The 14,888-nt window shown below is 40.2% G+C and overlaps 1 pseudogene; it reads right to left on the reverse strand.

The window, feature by feature from the left end:
* Window positions 1–11,263: 11,263 nt before the first annotated feature.
* On the reverse strand, window positions 11,264–13,343 carry LOC137015524 (endonuclease domain-containing 1 protein-like; annotated as a pseudogene).
* Between the last annotated feature and the right edge of the window lie 1,545 nt (window positions 13,344–14,888).

The raw sequence follows: 14,888 nt of genomic DNA on the forward strand, positions 1-14,888 counted from the left end.
TCTGTGTTGAAGTGAATCTGTCCTGATTCAAATCAGACTCTGTTTTGAAGTGAATCTGCCCTGATTCAGATCAAAGTCTGTTTTGAAGTGAATCTGTCCTTATTCAGATCAAACTCTGTTTTGAAGTGAATCTGTCCTGATTCAAATCAGACTCTGTTTTGAAGTGAATCTGCCCTGATTCAGATCAAACTCTGTGTTGAAGTGAATCTGTCCTGATTCAGATCAAACTCTGTGTTGAAGTGAATCTGTCCTTATTCAGATCAAACTCTGTGTTGAAGTGAATTTGCCCTGATTCAGATCAAATGAAGTGAATCTGCCCTGATTCAGATCACACTCTGTGTTGAAGTGAATCTGTCCTGATTCAGATCAAACTGTTGAATTGAATCTGTCCTGATTCAGATCACACTCTGTGTTGAAGTGTATCTGTCCTGATTCAGATCAAACTGTTGAATTGAATCTTTCCCGAGTCAGATCAAACTCTGTTTTGAAGTGAATCTGTCCTGATTCAAATCAGACTCTGTGTTGAAGTGAATCTGCCCTGATTCAGATCACACTCTGTGTTAAAGTGAATCTGTCCTGATTCAGATCAAACTGTTGGATTGAATCTGTCCTGATTCAGATCACACTCTGTGTTGAATTGAATCTGTCCTGATTCAGATCAAACTCTGTGTTGAAGTGAATTTTCTGTAAGTGAATCACGATGATTGTGAATGTGTTTTTCAGTGAAGAATGAAACTGCAGCGACTCCAAACTCAGGTGAGTTTCAGCTGATAAACGTGTGTCTGATTCACTAATAAAACACTGATTCAGACTTGATCCAGTTTGAATGTGAACAGGCCTTTGTTTTCTGTCATATTGTCTGATATTTGTGATCATTGTGTGTTTTAAAGATGTTCTGGATGAAGTAACTCCATCTCTCCAGCTCTCAGGTAAAACATCAAGAGCTTTAAACCCTTTAAACTCTAATATTGATTCAACATTGTTAGTGATTAGATGGTTTGATATTTGATCACTTGTGTAGATTAGTTGTGGTGGCTGTTTGCTTCATCATTATTGTTATCATCTTCATCTGTTTCATGCTGCGTAAAAGGATCTTCAGTCTTTACATCTGACACTAATTCACAAGAGCTCAGGTCATCATCAATCACATTTTCATTCATTTTATTAGGTTATTTTTTTAATCTGTCACACTGAACAGCTTGAATTTATATATTTGTATCAATTTGGGTGTAAGAAACAAAGAGGTGAAAATATAATTTATGATTTGACCTTTGTAGCAGTCAGTATCATCTCTGTCAGAATTAATTATTAAATCATGAGACAGGTCTCAAGTTTTAATTATCTCTGAATAAACAGAAAACACTTTGAATATAATAGTATGTGATAATAAGTGTCAGTGTGTTTTCAGATGTTTTCAGAGGGAAGAGCGATTCATCCATCAGCATTCACTGCAGGAATCTGAAATGGTTCGGTGTCCAGATGATGATCACCATCTGATGCTATGATTCAACATCATGACATACATTAATGTGGATTTCCAGACCCTTCACCATCTCTGTTCCTCTCTGTTGAGATGAGCTGCTGACCTCCATACGATCTGCTGTGACTCTCATAACCTTCAAGAAACATCATGAACCGACCATCTCTTCACTACTATTTACAGCAGCAAATAAACATGAATAAACATCAAAAGATATGATAATGAAATCAATCATGTCTCATGTAATCCATCAATCAGTGTTTCAATAAATGTCAGTAAAACAGCTGGAGAGAAGCATTCTGGTAAATACTTTAATTCACTGAAATCATGTCACTTTTCTCTGGTGTAGCTCTTCCAGTTTTAAGGGGGATACCAGTGTGTGAGTGTTTGTGGCTCAGCGTGCCAACATGCTTTTTATCAAGAGCTGAGTAAATGATTTTAGACTAAACACTTTAATTCACTGAAATCATGCCACTATTCTCTGACTCATTCTGTGTATTATAGCTCTTCATTTCAAAGGGGAATACCTGTGTGGGTGTTTTTGTGTGTAAACTGGATTTTTATCAAGAAGAGCAGCTATTCTTACATACTGATGTTTTTTGATTAAAACTTGCATGGTTATTTATTTATTTTATTTTATTTTATTTTATTTATTTATTTATTTAATTTTATTTTATTTTATTTTATTTTATTTTATTTATTTTTGTCATGGAAAAATAATGATTAAGGAATTATGTGCATTGGCACAGTTGTTTGAGTGAAGCAACAGCTCCAGAACGATGATGACCACAAACACCACAGAAACGCTCCTAAATGTCCAACACAAATGAACATCTTTCCCTTTTCTCAGAAATACATAATATATAACACTTCACTTCAACATTTACTCTCCTAAAAGAGCACTATGCAGTGCATGCTGGGAACTAACCTAACCATAACACAAAAAGTGTTTAAGCAAATTTTAAAGTCACTTTTGCAACATACAGTATATTGAATGTAATGACATTTAGTGCAGATGACAATGAAAGTAAATATTCAATAATTGCACATCAATTGTAAGATCATATATTAGACTGAATGAGATCAGTGAATCAGACCACTAGATGGTGATGACAATGATCTCACTAATGTATTTTTTTCATCAGACCAGGCCACCTTCTTCCATTGCTCCGTGGTCCAGTTCTGATGCTCACGTGTCCACTGTTGGCTCTTTTGGCGGTGGACAGGGGTCAGCATGGACACCCTGACTGGTCTGCAGCTCCATACGCAACAAACTGATGCACTGTGTATTCTGACACCTTTCTATCAGAACCAGCATTAACTTATTGAGCAATTTGAGCTACAGGAGCTCGTCTGTTGGATCGGACCACACGGGTCAGCCTTCAGTGAGCCTCGGCCGCCCATGACTCTGTCTCTGGTTCACCAATGATCCTTCCATGGAGCACTTTTGATAGATACTGACCACTGCAGACCGGGAACACCCCACAAGAGCTGCAGTTTTGGAGATGCTCTGACCCAGTCGTCTAGCATCACAATTTGGTCCTTGTCAAACTCACTCTAATCCTTACACTTGCCCATTTTTCCTGCTTCTAACACACCAACTTTGAGGACAAAATGTTCACTTGCTGCCTAATATATCCACCCACTAACAGGTGCCGTGATGAAGAGATGATCAGTGTTATTCACTTCAACTGTCAGTGCTCACAATGTTACGCCTGATCAGTGTGTATATTATATACATATACAGTCAAACCAAAAATTATTCAGATGTTTTTGATATTTTTGCTATATTTTTTACTAGTGGGTGCAGGACACTGTAGTTAATTTATGTAAGTTAGGGTTGGCAAAATCTATCATCTATCTATAATATGTTAACTGTATAATATTTATACTGTATATACAGGTGCTGGTCATATAATTAGAATATCATTACACACAGACTGATATATTTCAAATGTTTATTTCTTTTAATTTTGATGTTTATAACTGACAACTAAGGAAAATCCTTCAGTACAGAAACTTCAGTATCTAAAAAAATTAGAATATTGTGAAAAGGTTCAATATTGAAGACACCTGGTGCCACACTCTAATCAGCTAATTAACTCAAAACACCCGCAAAGGCCTTTAAATGGTCTCTCAGTCTAGTTCTGTAGGCACAGGGAGGGCAAGAAACAAAAGGTCATTGCAAAAGAGGCTGGCTGTTCACAGAGCTCTGTGTCCAAGCGCATTGACAGAGAGGCGAAGTGAAGAAAAAGATGTGGTAGAAAAAAAGTGTACAAGCAATAGGGATAACCGCACCCTGGAGAGAATTGTGAAACAAAACCCATTCAAAACTGTGGGGGAGATTCACAAAGAGTGGACTGCAGCTGGAGTCAGTGCTTCAAGAACCACTACGCACAGACGTATGCAAGACATGGGTTTCAGCTGTCGCATTCCTTGTGTCAAGCCACTCTTGAACAACAGACAGTGTCAGAAGCGTCTAAAGACAAAAAGGACTGGACTGCTGCTGAGTGGTCCAAAGTTATGTTCTCTGATGAAAGTAAATTTTGCATTTCCTTTGGAAATCAGGGTCCCAGAGTCTGGAGGAAGAGAGAAGAGGCACACAATCCACGTTGCTTGAGGTCCAGTGTAAAGTTTCCAGTCAGTGATGGTTTGAGGTGCCATGTCATCTGCTGGTGTTGGTCCACTGTGTTTTCTGAGGTCCAAGGTCAACGCAGCTGTAGGGCTAACACACCCTAGGAAGTAAAATTAGCTCAAATGAAATAATTTATCAGGGAATTATAAAGAGTTGTAAGTTCACGACAGAGCAACTGATTCATCCAGCGTTCATTTGCTCGAGCCGTAAGCTCTTCTGATTAGCGCAGGTAACTTGAATCGACAGTTTAAGACATTAAATCATAGAAGCACATAATACAAGACACTTTCTTTTAAAAATCTACAGGAGATTTTATTTATTCTAACACAAACTAATCTAAGACAAACACACGCACATACACACATTCATTCATACGCGTTACAGTAAGACAGGAAGAGAGAGAGAGAGAGAGAGAGAGGAAGAGAGAGAGAGAGAGAGAGAGAGAGAGAGAGAGAGAGAGAGAGAGAGAGAGATGATGATGATGAATTCCAAGCAAATTATTCACTTTGGAAGATCTGACTTGAATGAACCGTGAATCATTAATTTAAAATGCACCAGTTCAGTTTTTCATCTGGAGGTACTTGCTTGTTGACTTATGTGAATTTCCCTCGTTGTGCAGAGAAGGGCTTCCCAAGTCGATGATTTGTCCAGGGTCCATGTGAAACAATGAAAGAAAAGTCTTTTTGTCACTGGAGTTGAAACGGCAAAAGTCGTTGGTTGAACTTTGCGGTAATACTTAGAACACAAGACTTTCAACGGAAAAGAAAATTAAGTAAAAGAAAAGAAAAGTGAGTGAAACTTGAAAAGTGAATGGCTTGAATGAGCGGCTTGTCTGTTCCTTTTGTTACTCCATGGTTCTGCTTATAACAACAACAAAACTTCTCTACTAAAAAAAAAAAAAAAAAAAACTTCTATCTTCTCTTGCAGTTTGACTCTTTAAGCTTAGTTGTTTTCACACATCAGCGGGGACTTGGCCAATCAGATATTGTCCTGTTTCAAAAGGGCTTTCTCTGCCCCCAATAACACATGGGTGTTACATCCTGGTCTGTCTCTGCTTTAGCAGAGTGCCATTTTAACATAATTTCTTTTAAATGGAATACAATATATTTTAAACAGATTTAATTCAAGTCAGGATATAGGAAAGGGGGAAAGAGACAAAATAAAGCATGCTTTTGTCACGGGGCAGGCCCCTCAGGCTGCAACCACCCCTAAACCCGTACCACCCTTGGGGAGTCGGACAGCGGCCAGACAAGGACGACAGACAAGGCTTCAAGTAACACCGTATTTTATTGAATATAAAAAGGGAATCTAAAAATAATGAGTCTTCTGGGCAGGGTCGTTCCGTCCTGCGGACCCACAGAGTGCGATATAGGGGGGTGCTCTAGGGAATGGCTTCGCTATCTTCCAATGGGAAAGACGGGTCAGGGCTCACACTGGGAGGAGACTGCTGTAGGACTGTTCAGGTACGTATTTCAGGTGACGTACTCCCTTCTTCCCAAGGGGAGGATGGGTCAGGACTTACGACCGGAGGGTCTGTGATGGGACAGTTAAGGTATGTGTTTTGGATACGTACTCTTCTTCTGCAGATGACAGGCAGAAAACTGACGGCTGAGGAGCTCCACTACCAAGCAGTCCGGGATGTATTCCAATATGAAATCCTCTTGATGGGCTGGCAGACACAGAGCTTACAATAGGGGAAGTTCACTGCAAAGCAGACAGGTGAATACAGAGATACGTAATCCTCTTCTTCAGCAATGACAGACAGAACTTACAGCTGGAGGAGCTTCACTGCAAAGCAGTCAGGTGAGTATTCAGGTATGGCTTCCTCTTGAAGGACTGGCAGACACAGAGCTTACAATGGGAGGAGTTCACTGCAAAGCAGGCAGGAGAATACACAGATACGTAATCCTCTTCTTCAGTAATGACAGACAGAGAACTTACAGCTGGAGGGGCTTCACTGCAAAGCAATCAGGTGAGTATTCAGGTATGACTTCCTCTTGAAGGACTGGCAACCACAGAGCTCACAATGGGAGAAGTTCACTGCAAAGCAGGCAGGTGAATACACAGATACGTAATCCTCTTCTTCAGTAATGACAGACAGGGAACTTACAGATGGAGGAGCTTCACTGCAAAGCAATCAGGTGAGTATTCAGGTATGACTTCCTCTTAAAGAAAGCTGGAGGAACTTCACTGCAAAGCAATCAGGTGAGTATTCAGATATGACTTCCTCTTGAAGGACTGGCAGATACAGAGCTTACAATGGGATAAGTTCACTGCAAAGCAGGCAGGTAAATACACAGATACGTAAGCCTTCTCTTCAACAAGGACAGTCAGAGAACTTACAGTTGGAGGAACTTCACTGCAAAACAATCAGGTGAGTATTCAGATGTAACTTCCTCTTGAAGGGCTGGCAGACACAGAGCTTACAATGGGAGGAGTTAAATGCAAAGCAGGCAGGTAGATACACAAATGCGTAATCCTCTTCTTCAACAATGACAGACAGAGAACTTACAGCTGGAAGAGCTTCACTGCAGAGCAATCAGGTGAGTATTCAGATATAACTTCCTCTTGAAGGACTGGCGGACACAGAGCTTACAATGGGAGGAGTTCACTGCAAAGCAGGCAGGTAGATACACAGATACATAATCCTCTTCTTCAATAATGACAGACAGAGAACTTACAGCTGGAGGAGCTTCACTGCAAAGCAATCAGGTGTGTATTCAGGTATAACTTCCTCTTGAAGGACTGGCAGACACAGAGCTTACAATGGGAGACGTCCACTGCAAAGCAGGCGGGTAAATACACAGATACGTAATCCTCTTCTTCAACAATGACAGACAGAGAACTTACAGCTTGAAGGGCTTCACTGCAGAGCAATCAGGTGAGTATTCAGGTATAACTTCCTCTCGAAGGACTAACAGACACAGAGCTTACAATGGGAGACGTTCACTGCAAAGCAGGCAGGTAAATACACAGATACGTAATCCTTCTCTTCGACAAGGACAGACAGAGAACTTACAACTGGAGGAGCTTCACTGCAAAGCAATCAGGTGAGTGTTCAGGTATAACTTCCTCTCGAAGGACTGGCAGACACAGAGCTTACAATGGGAGGAGTTCACTGCAAAGCAGGCAGGTGAATACACAGATACATAATCCTCTTCTTCAGCAATGACAAACAGAGAACTTACAGCTGGAGGAGTTTCACAGCAAAGCAATCAGGTGAGTATTCAGGTATGACTTCCTCTTGAAGGACTGGCAGATACAGAGCTTACAATGGGAGACGTTCACTGCAAAGCAGGCAGGTAATTACACAGATACGTAATCTTCTTCTTCAACAATGACAGACACAGAGCTTACAATGGGAGGAGTTCACTGCAAAGCAGGCAGGTAAACACACAGGTACATAATCCTCTTCTTACTTCTTAGAACGTGACAGAAAGCTCAGGTAAGTAGTGGACACCCGGCGGGTTTAAGTTCACACTTCACACATCAAACAGTGCATCACATCACTTCATCACTGCAATTCAACACTCAGTGGGAAATACATATATAGATGGCCGTCGCCCATTTCTGACCTGGCATTCACGTCAGGAAGTCCCATAAACAAGGAAGAGGATGGAGATCAATTGAACTACTCACAGTCTCTCCCAAACAATCTTACTGTCCAGCGATTTCCTCCTTCCGATTGAGTCAACGTGCTCTCTCTCCCAAACTCACAATGCCGTGCCTGATTGCCAGTCCCACTTCCTCTTCTCCACTGCTCACTCTTCCTCCGAGATTCACAGTCCCCAAACAAAAGAAACAAAAACGCCCCTTTTAGTGCATCCTCTCTCCTTTTATCCTACCCTAAGGGCAACGTGTCCCAATGTGCACCACTGCCGGCAATCTTCACTAATCACCCCATTCGCGGGGATTTTTCGCTAAACCGGAACTAGCCTGGTGTTCCGTTGTTATTGGTCCGGCGGGAGTCAATCGCGGCGAACATTAGTTCCGCCTTGACAGTTGGAATTTTTGTCACCTCGTGACACTTTCATTCATTCAGTCAAGAATTAACACATTTACATGAATTGCTGGGTGTTTTGAAGCATAACTATTTGTGAGCACATAATGTAAAATGTATGTAGTTAAAAGATGTTTGATAAGTCCATTTAAAGGGTCATGAAACCCTAAACCAAAATTTCTGAGATTTTAACAGAGGTATGTGTGTTGAACACCATTGAAGACAATGTTAGCATCTGTTAGATTTAATAGTAGGGGGGAAATGGTTAAATTTTACTTTTTATACGCTATTTTCGTCTTCCGGGTTTAAAATCTTCATCCTGTCCACGTCACAGGCTGTGACGTGGCAGAGCACGATAGTACTTTGATGACTCATCGGTGTTTCATAATAGGCTTGTTTGAGATGCGCCTAGCCTCGCCTGAAGTTCAGCCGAGAGTAGGCGGCTGCAGTGAGGGGAGGAGTGAAAAAAGTGCAGGCAAGACGGACAATTCTCCGTTCTCTTAGTGCATCAGACACCTGCGAGATCAAAGGCGGATATCGAGGGATTCACACTTGTGCGCTGTGTTGCTGATAAACTGGATGTAATTTACGTTCTGTTGCTTTTAAATGAAAATAAACATAATGAACAATACACCCAAAGTACTTGTTATTTTTTCCATTCGAAGGATGTGTGTATCAATCATTTTTATTTTAATTACAGACATGTTTTTATATATTTTTATAAATATGATAACAATCACATAACCCATAGAGAGATCGCACTGTCAGAGACTTTTGGAATATTCACACATAATTTATACGCATAAAATCATGGTATTAGTGTTTTAAAATCAAACATTTTAAAAAAGATCAATACATCACGGTTGTTTAAACCAATAAGCTTTAAGCTGTGTCGTCATCAAGTCGTTTCCCATCGTGCTTTTGGTCAGCGCAGTCTGTGGAGAGCAACTGCGCTCGACTGCAGAATCCGACACGTCCGCCTCGCACTCGCGAGAGGTTTTTGACACACGTCAGCATGACATCACAGCAAGGCGGACCACCCTCGGACACATTTCTAACCGGCATGCATCTCGCGGTGATCACCGGTGATCGGTTCTGCGCAGAATTTGCTCATCTCAAACAAGCCTAATTATTAACGAGATTGAGTTTTTTATCCAATGAGAAGACACTCTCTTAATTATTCATGACACCACGTGGATCTTTCCAATGACGAGGACGGTTAACGGCACTAAACAGCGAGAGAGACTGACTGACTGACGGTGCATGTCCGTTGGCGCGGAGCGAGCGGGTAAGCGCGCGTGTTTTCGGTTCATTCCTATGGAAGTTGAGCCGTGCGTAAGTTAAATGTGATGCTCAACTTCCATAGGAATGAACCGAAAAATGCTCTGGTTGCTTGCTCTGCTCCAGTTGACACGCAGCCTGACTGACTGAGCGTGTTGCAGGTTCGGCGCGTAGATCTATGCTATGTACGCAAGGTTTTTTTTTAAGCGTTTTTTTTTTTTTTTTCAAATATATGCATGTATAGTGTGTATATAAACAACTATATATTTTATAATGACTGTAATTACACATGTACATTAATATGTTTTAAATAGAATTACGATTACTGTAGGATATATGTAGCAGGGCATTCAGTAACTCTTGAAAAGACAAAAATAAAGTGTCAGTGTATTTCATTAGATTTTAACTTTTCCAGTTTTTTTTAAATAAATGTAGTATTTCCTCACGTTTTACCACTGATTTTTAGTGACAGTCGATATGCATGGGCTACTGGCGATGAGAGTTTCCCCCCTCTCCTCTCCTCTCCTCTCCTCTCCTCTCCTCTCCTCTCCTCTCCTCTCCTCTCCTCTCCCCTCCCCTCTTCTCACAGCCACCACGCCCATTTAAGTTGCATTTTTCAAAAAGATTGTGAGCTAGACTTGAGCTGAAAGAGGGGGGTTTTATGACCCTTTAAAATTGTTTGGAACAATTTTGATGCAGTTTTAGTTGTATAACAGTCTCTGTTGAGTTTTCTGTGAGGTTAGGTTTTTTAGAGAACAAATGGTGCCTGCATTGTTTTCTCTGTTCCTTTGATTTGGTGATCAAAGAGACTTTATCTTCTTGGGTGACCATTTGGTTTGTCACTCCTCCTGCTATCAGGAAGCATGGGGGTGTCATAAAATTAATCCGCCTGGGTGTACTCTGCAGACGAGCTGGAGTCGCAACTTGATTCTGAATTAGGGTTATGTTTAAAAGAATCATCTGAATGATTCAATTGTCTGGTTCGTCCACAGTTCCTACACAGCCGTATACCAAGAAGTTTTAGAGCACTTCATGCTTCCTGCTGCTGACCAACTTTATGGAGATGCAGATTTCATTTTCCAACAGGACTTGGCACCTGCACACAGTGCCAAAGCTACCAGTACCTGGTTTAAGGACCATGGTATCCCTGTTCTTAATTGGCCAGCAATCTCGCCTGACCTTAACCCCATAGAAAATCTATGGTTATTGTGAAGAGGAAGATGCGATATGCCAGACCCAACAATTCAGAAGAGCTGAAGGCCACTATCAGAGCAACCTGGGCTCTCATAACACCTGAGCAGTGCCACAGGCTGATCGACTCCATGCCACGCCGCATTGCTGCAGTAATTCAGGCAAAAGGAGCCCCAACTAAGTATTGAGTGCTGTACATGCTCATACTTTTCATGTTCATACTTTTCAGTTGGCCAAGATTTCTAAAAATCCTTTCTTTGTATTGGTCTTAAGTTCAAATTTTCTGAGATACTGAATTTGGGATTTTCCTTAGTTGTCAGGTATAATCATCAAAATTAAAAGAAATAAACATTTGAAATATATCAGTCTGTGTGTAATGAATTAATATAATATACAAGTTTCACTTTTTGAATAGAATTAGTGAAATAAATCAACTTTTTGATGATATTCTAATTATATGACCAGCACCTGTACTATAGCAATGGTTTGCTCAACTCTTCAACTATACAGTGTTTAGTAGGACACTTTTGCACATACAACAGAGACTGTAATACATTGTGATGTTTGTTTACAGGAAAAAGTATTGAGTTATCTGAGGAAAATATGCTTGAGTGTATGAAGAAAGACTCTCACAAGAGTTATGCGACACGTGTTTATTGGTGTTTTGTCTGAGTAAGTGACATGTAAGGTGACAGAAGACATTGTGATTTAATTATTGCAGTAAAGCCATACAAGAGAGACTCATTATTACAGTTATTTGTAAACATATTTTCACGATGAAAAGCACTATCCAAATAAATGTGACTTGATTTGAAATGTTGGACACAGATTAAATTTTGAGCATCATTGCTCTGTAAGTTTTTTGTGGATCTGTTCACACTCATATATATCAAAGATTTGTTTTTTACTGAAAACCAAGTATTAATGTATGAATTTACAAATGTATAATTTATGATTTATATATTTTATATATTTTTAAGCTGTTTGTTTTTGCATAAAAATCATTAGGAAAATGTATTTTCTGAAATATATTTATAGAAGCACAGAGAGTCTTATTTTATCTTAGAAAGGGTCTCTCAGTTAGTACGCACTTCAAGTACAATTACAATGAACTTTGTGAAGTGCTGCTTTAGTAATAATGGTCATTTAAACCAACTAACCACAGTTTGTGCAGCAATAATCCCAGCTGCCATCAGTAGTGTAGCACCACAGGTATTTTTCACCATGTTTGCCACAGCGGTGATTAGCCTTGCAGGTTTTGCCACTCACAGTGGAGTAGCAGTCATCAGAAGTACAGCACTTTTTTTTTACACTCATGTCAGTCACCTCGACATCCTCTCCATTAGTTCTGACTGTATGGAGCGCATCATACGTGTTCTGCACATCTGGGGTCATTGGTAGACCGATTAATTTCTGAAAGGTTTTCTTAACCTCATTTAATTTCGCATTGTCCTCAAAGCAATCGTCCACAAAGATCTTAATGTTTGAGAGCTTATAGAGTTGATTGAGCTGAATGTTCAGCTGTGAGACACTCATCAGGTTTACTTTACCTTCCAGCAAGTTTTCTCCTATATAGCCGAAGGAAAAACACTCGTCATCATCGTGGTGTTCATAACAGACAGCCGTCCAGATGTGAGAGGGCACCGTCACCCTGTTAGAGTCTTCAGGTTTATCCCTCTGTGGTATTCGTTTATTTGCATCAGGTACTGTACCCGTGACAATGTAGGCTGTTGCCTCCTCACTGTCAAGCTTCTTTGTCAAAAAACTCTTTAAAGTTCTCTCCCACTTTTTCCACTGGATACGGTTGAAACGCACATCCAAAGGTGCTGCATTGGTCAGTGTAAACGTTGCTGTGCGGCCGTCAGCACATTGGAAGCTGTTGGGGTTCAGTTGTCCTCGATCATATCCAGTGTCTCTGTAGTCACTGCTGATGGCTTGATTTCCTTTCAGAGAATCTTGATTGTTTTGATTCTCTGGGACCATATAATGAGTGGAGGAGTCAGAATCAGAAATCTGCAGAAGAAATATGTTAAGATGGTTAGTTTGATGTTTTATTGCTTGGGAGAAAACACTTTTGTGTTTTTTTCTAAACTTCTGAAGAAAAAAGTTTTGTTCTTTCTGCCTACTTTGACAGTTTTACATTATAAGAACTTTAAATAAAATACCATCAATCTAATATATTTTATTTATTATTTGCAATAAAACGTAATGAGGACCAATAGTTGAATTAACTAAACACAACTGTGTTGTTTTTTTATGAAATGCAGAGCTTATATTTTTTTTGCGAAAATGACGTTTTTTCCTATTACTTTTAAAGCTGCTTTGAAACAATCTGTATTGTATAAAGTGCTGTAGAAATAAATGTGACTTGAACTGCTAATGAAAGTCTTTTGTTAGAAATGAAGCACATAGTTACCCTTGGCTCTAAGTACCACGTGTTTGTCTTTCCAGTAGTGTCTGAGCATGACCATTTCGGCGTGTAGGCGCTGTAGAGGGGAATCCGGTGAGGAACCGAGTACAGTGTAGCGTAGGAACCGAAGAAGTTGTAGAAAGTTATGCCCTTAGAAGTCTTAGTTTTTATTCCACCCTCCAACTTCTGACAGATTTTCTTGGTTCTGATTCTGATTCTGATCCATTCCTTCTGGTTCTATGGCTTTGTGGAAAAACACACTACACTCATCAAAGGTCTCGGCCACTTCTGCCTGAGCACTGAATGCTCTCAGCACAATACAGGTGAGCAGACCCAGAACAAACATGGTGTGAAGCTGGTCTTGTGTTTGAGAGACACCAGAAGCACAGCTGCCTTAAATACACAGTCAGAATCAATGATGATGTTGAGGTGTGAAATTAACAAATGAGAAGAAATGAGGAAGATGATGGGATCTTCACTTCATCATCTAATTTTAGAGTATGAACAGAAACAGTGATTTACTGTGAAACAAACAGAGCACTTTCAAATTCTGCTCAGAAATATACAGTAAATGCACAGTTTGCGGTTTCCACATCAGTTTTCTTGTACATGTTGTTTCACTTCTGCATCTGGAGCGAGAAGCAGGTTTTCTTCAGAGTCAGAGCATCTCTGTTTTCTCCTGCTACGTGATTGTTCAGCGCAGGTTTCTCTCATAGTGAGCGAAAAATGTAAACCCTGTCAATGTAAGAGAGCCCTTTGAAAAATCTCTGCACTGTAAAAAAAATCCCAGTAAAATTTACGGTAAAAAATCGGCAGCTGTGGTTGCCAGAACTTTACCGTAAAAAATAAAGTAGCAACGTAAAAAAAATCTGTTAAATTTACGGTAAAATAACGTATTTCATTAACTGATATAATGTTAATTTACCAACCTAATGAAGTACTAATATCTGTTTTGTACCTTTATAATACACTGACAGTCACCAAACACAGTGGTGATAAGAGTCACATGATGAATCAAAGCGCATCACAAGCAGATTTCCCACAAGCTGAGAAGGACAACACTAACATATAGAAGGTGCTAGTGATGTGTCGTTCTTGAACGATTCGTCTTTAATGTGACTCGGGAAGAACGAGTCGTCTCGGGGGGTGATTCGTTCAGTCGCGCATGTGCAATATTCTACAGGTTCTGTACTGCTAGAAGTAGTTCACCTGATGATTCAATTGATTAGTTCATTTCATGGGTCTTTCGGGTTTTGAGTCGTTCCTTAAACACGTGACAGACCCATACACTAAGCCAATGCATTCTGAGCCGGAAAGAGAATTGATTAGTTCTCTTCATGAGTCTTTCGGGTTTTTGAGTCGTTCCTTAATCACGTGACAGACCCATACGCTAAGCCAATGCATTCTGAGCCGGAAAGAGAATTGATTAGTTCTTTTTATGAGTCTTTCGGGATTTTGAGTCGTTCCTTAATCACGTGACAGACCCATACACTAAACCAATGCATTCTGAGCCGGAAAGAGAATTGATTAGTTCATTTCATGAGTCTTTCGGGTTTTTGAGTCGTTCCTTAAACACGTGACAGACCCATACACTAAGCCAATGCATTCTGAGCCGGAAAGAGAATTGATTAGTTCTTTTTATGAGTCTTTCGGGTTTTTGAGTCGTTCCTTAATCACGTGACAGACCCATACGCTAAGCCAATGCATTCTGAGCCGGAAAGAGAATTGATTAGTTCTTTTTATGAGTCTTTCGGGATTTTGAGTCGTTCCTTAATCACGTGACAGACCCATACACTAAACCAATGCATTCTGAGCCGGAAAGAGAATTGATTAGTTCATTTCATGAGTCTTTCGGGTTTTTGAGTCGTTCCTTAAACACGTGACAGACCCA

Source organism: Chanodichthys erythropterus, chromosome 3 (assembly GCF_024489055.1).
Source record: "Chanodichthys erythropterus isolate Z2021 chromosome 3, ASM2448905v1, whole genome shotgun sequence".
In the NCBI taxonomy this organism is placed as follows: Eukaryota; Metazoa; Chordata; class Actinopteri; order Cypriniformes; family Xenocyprididae; genus Chanodichthys; species Chanodichthys erythropterus.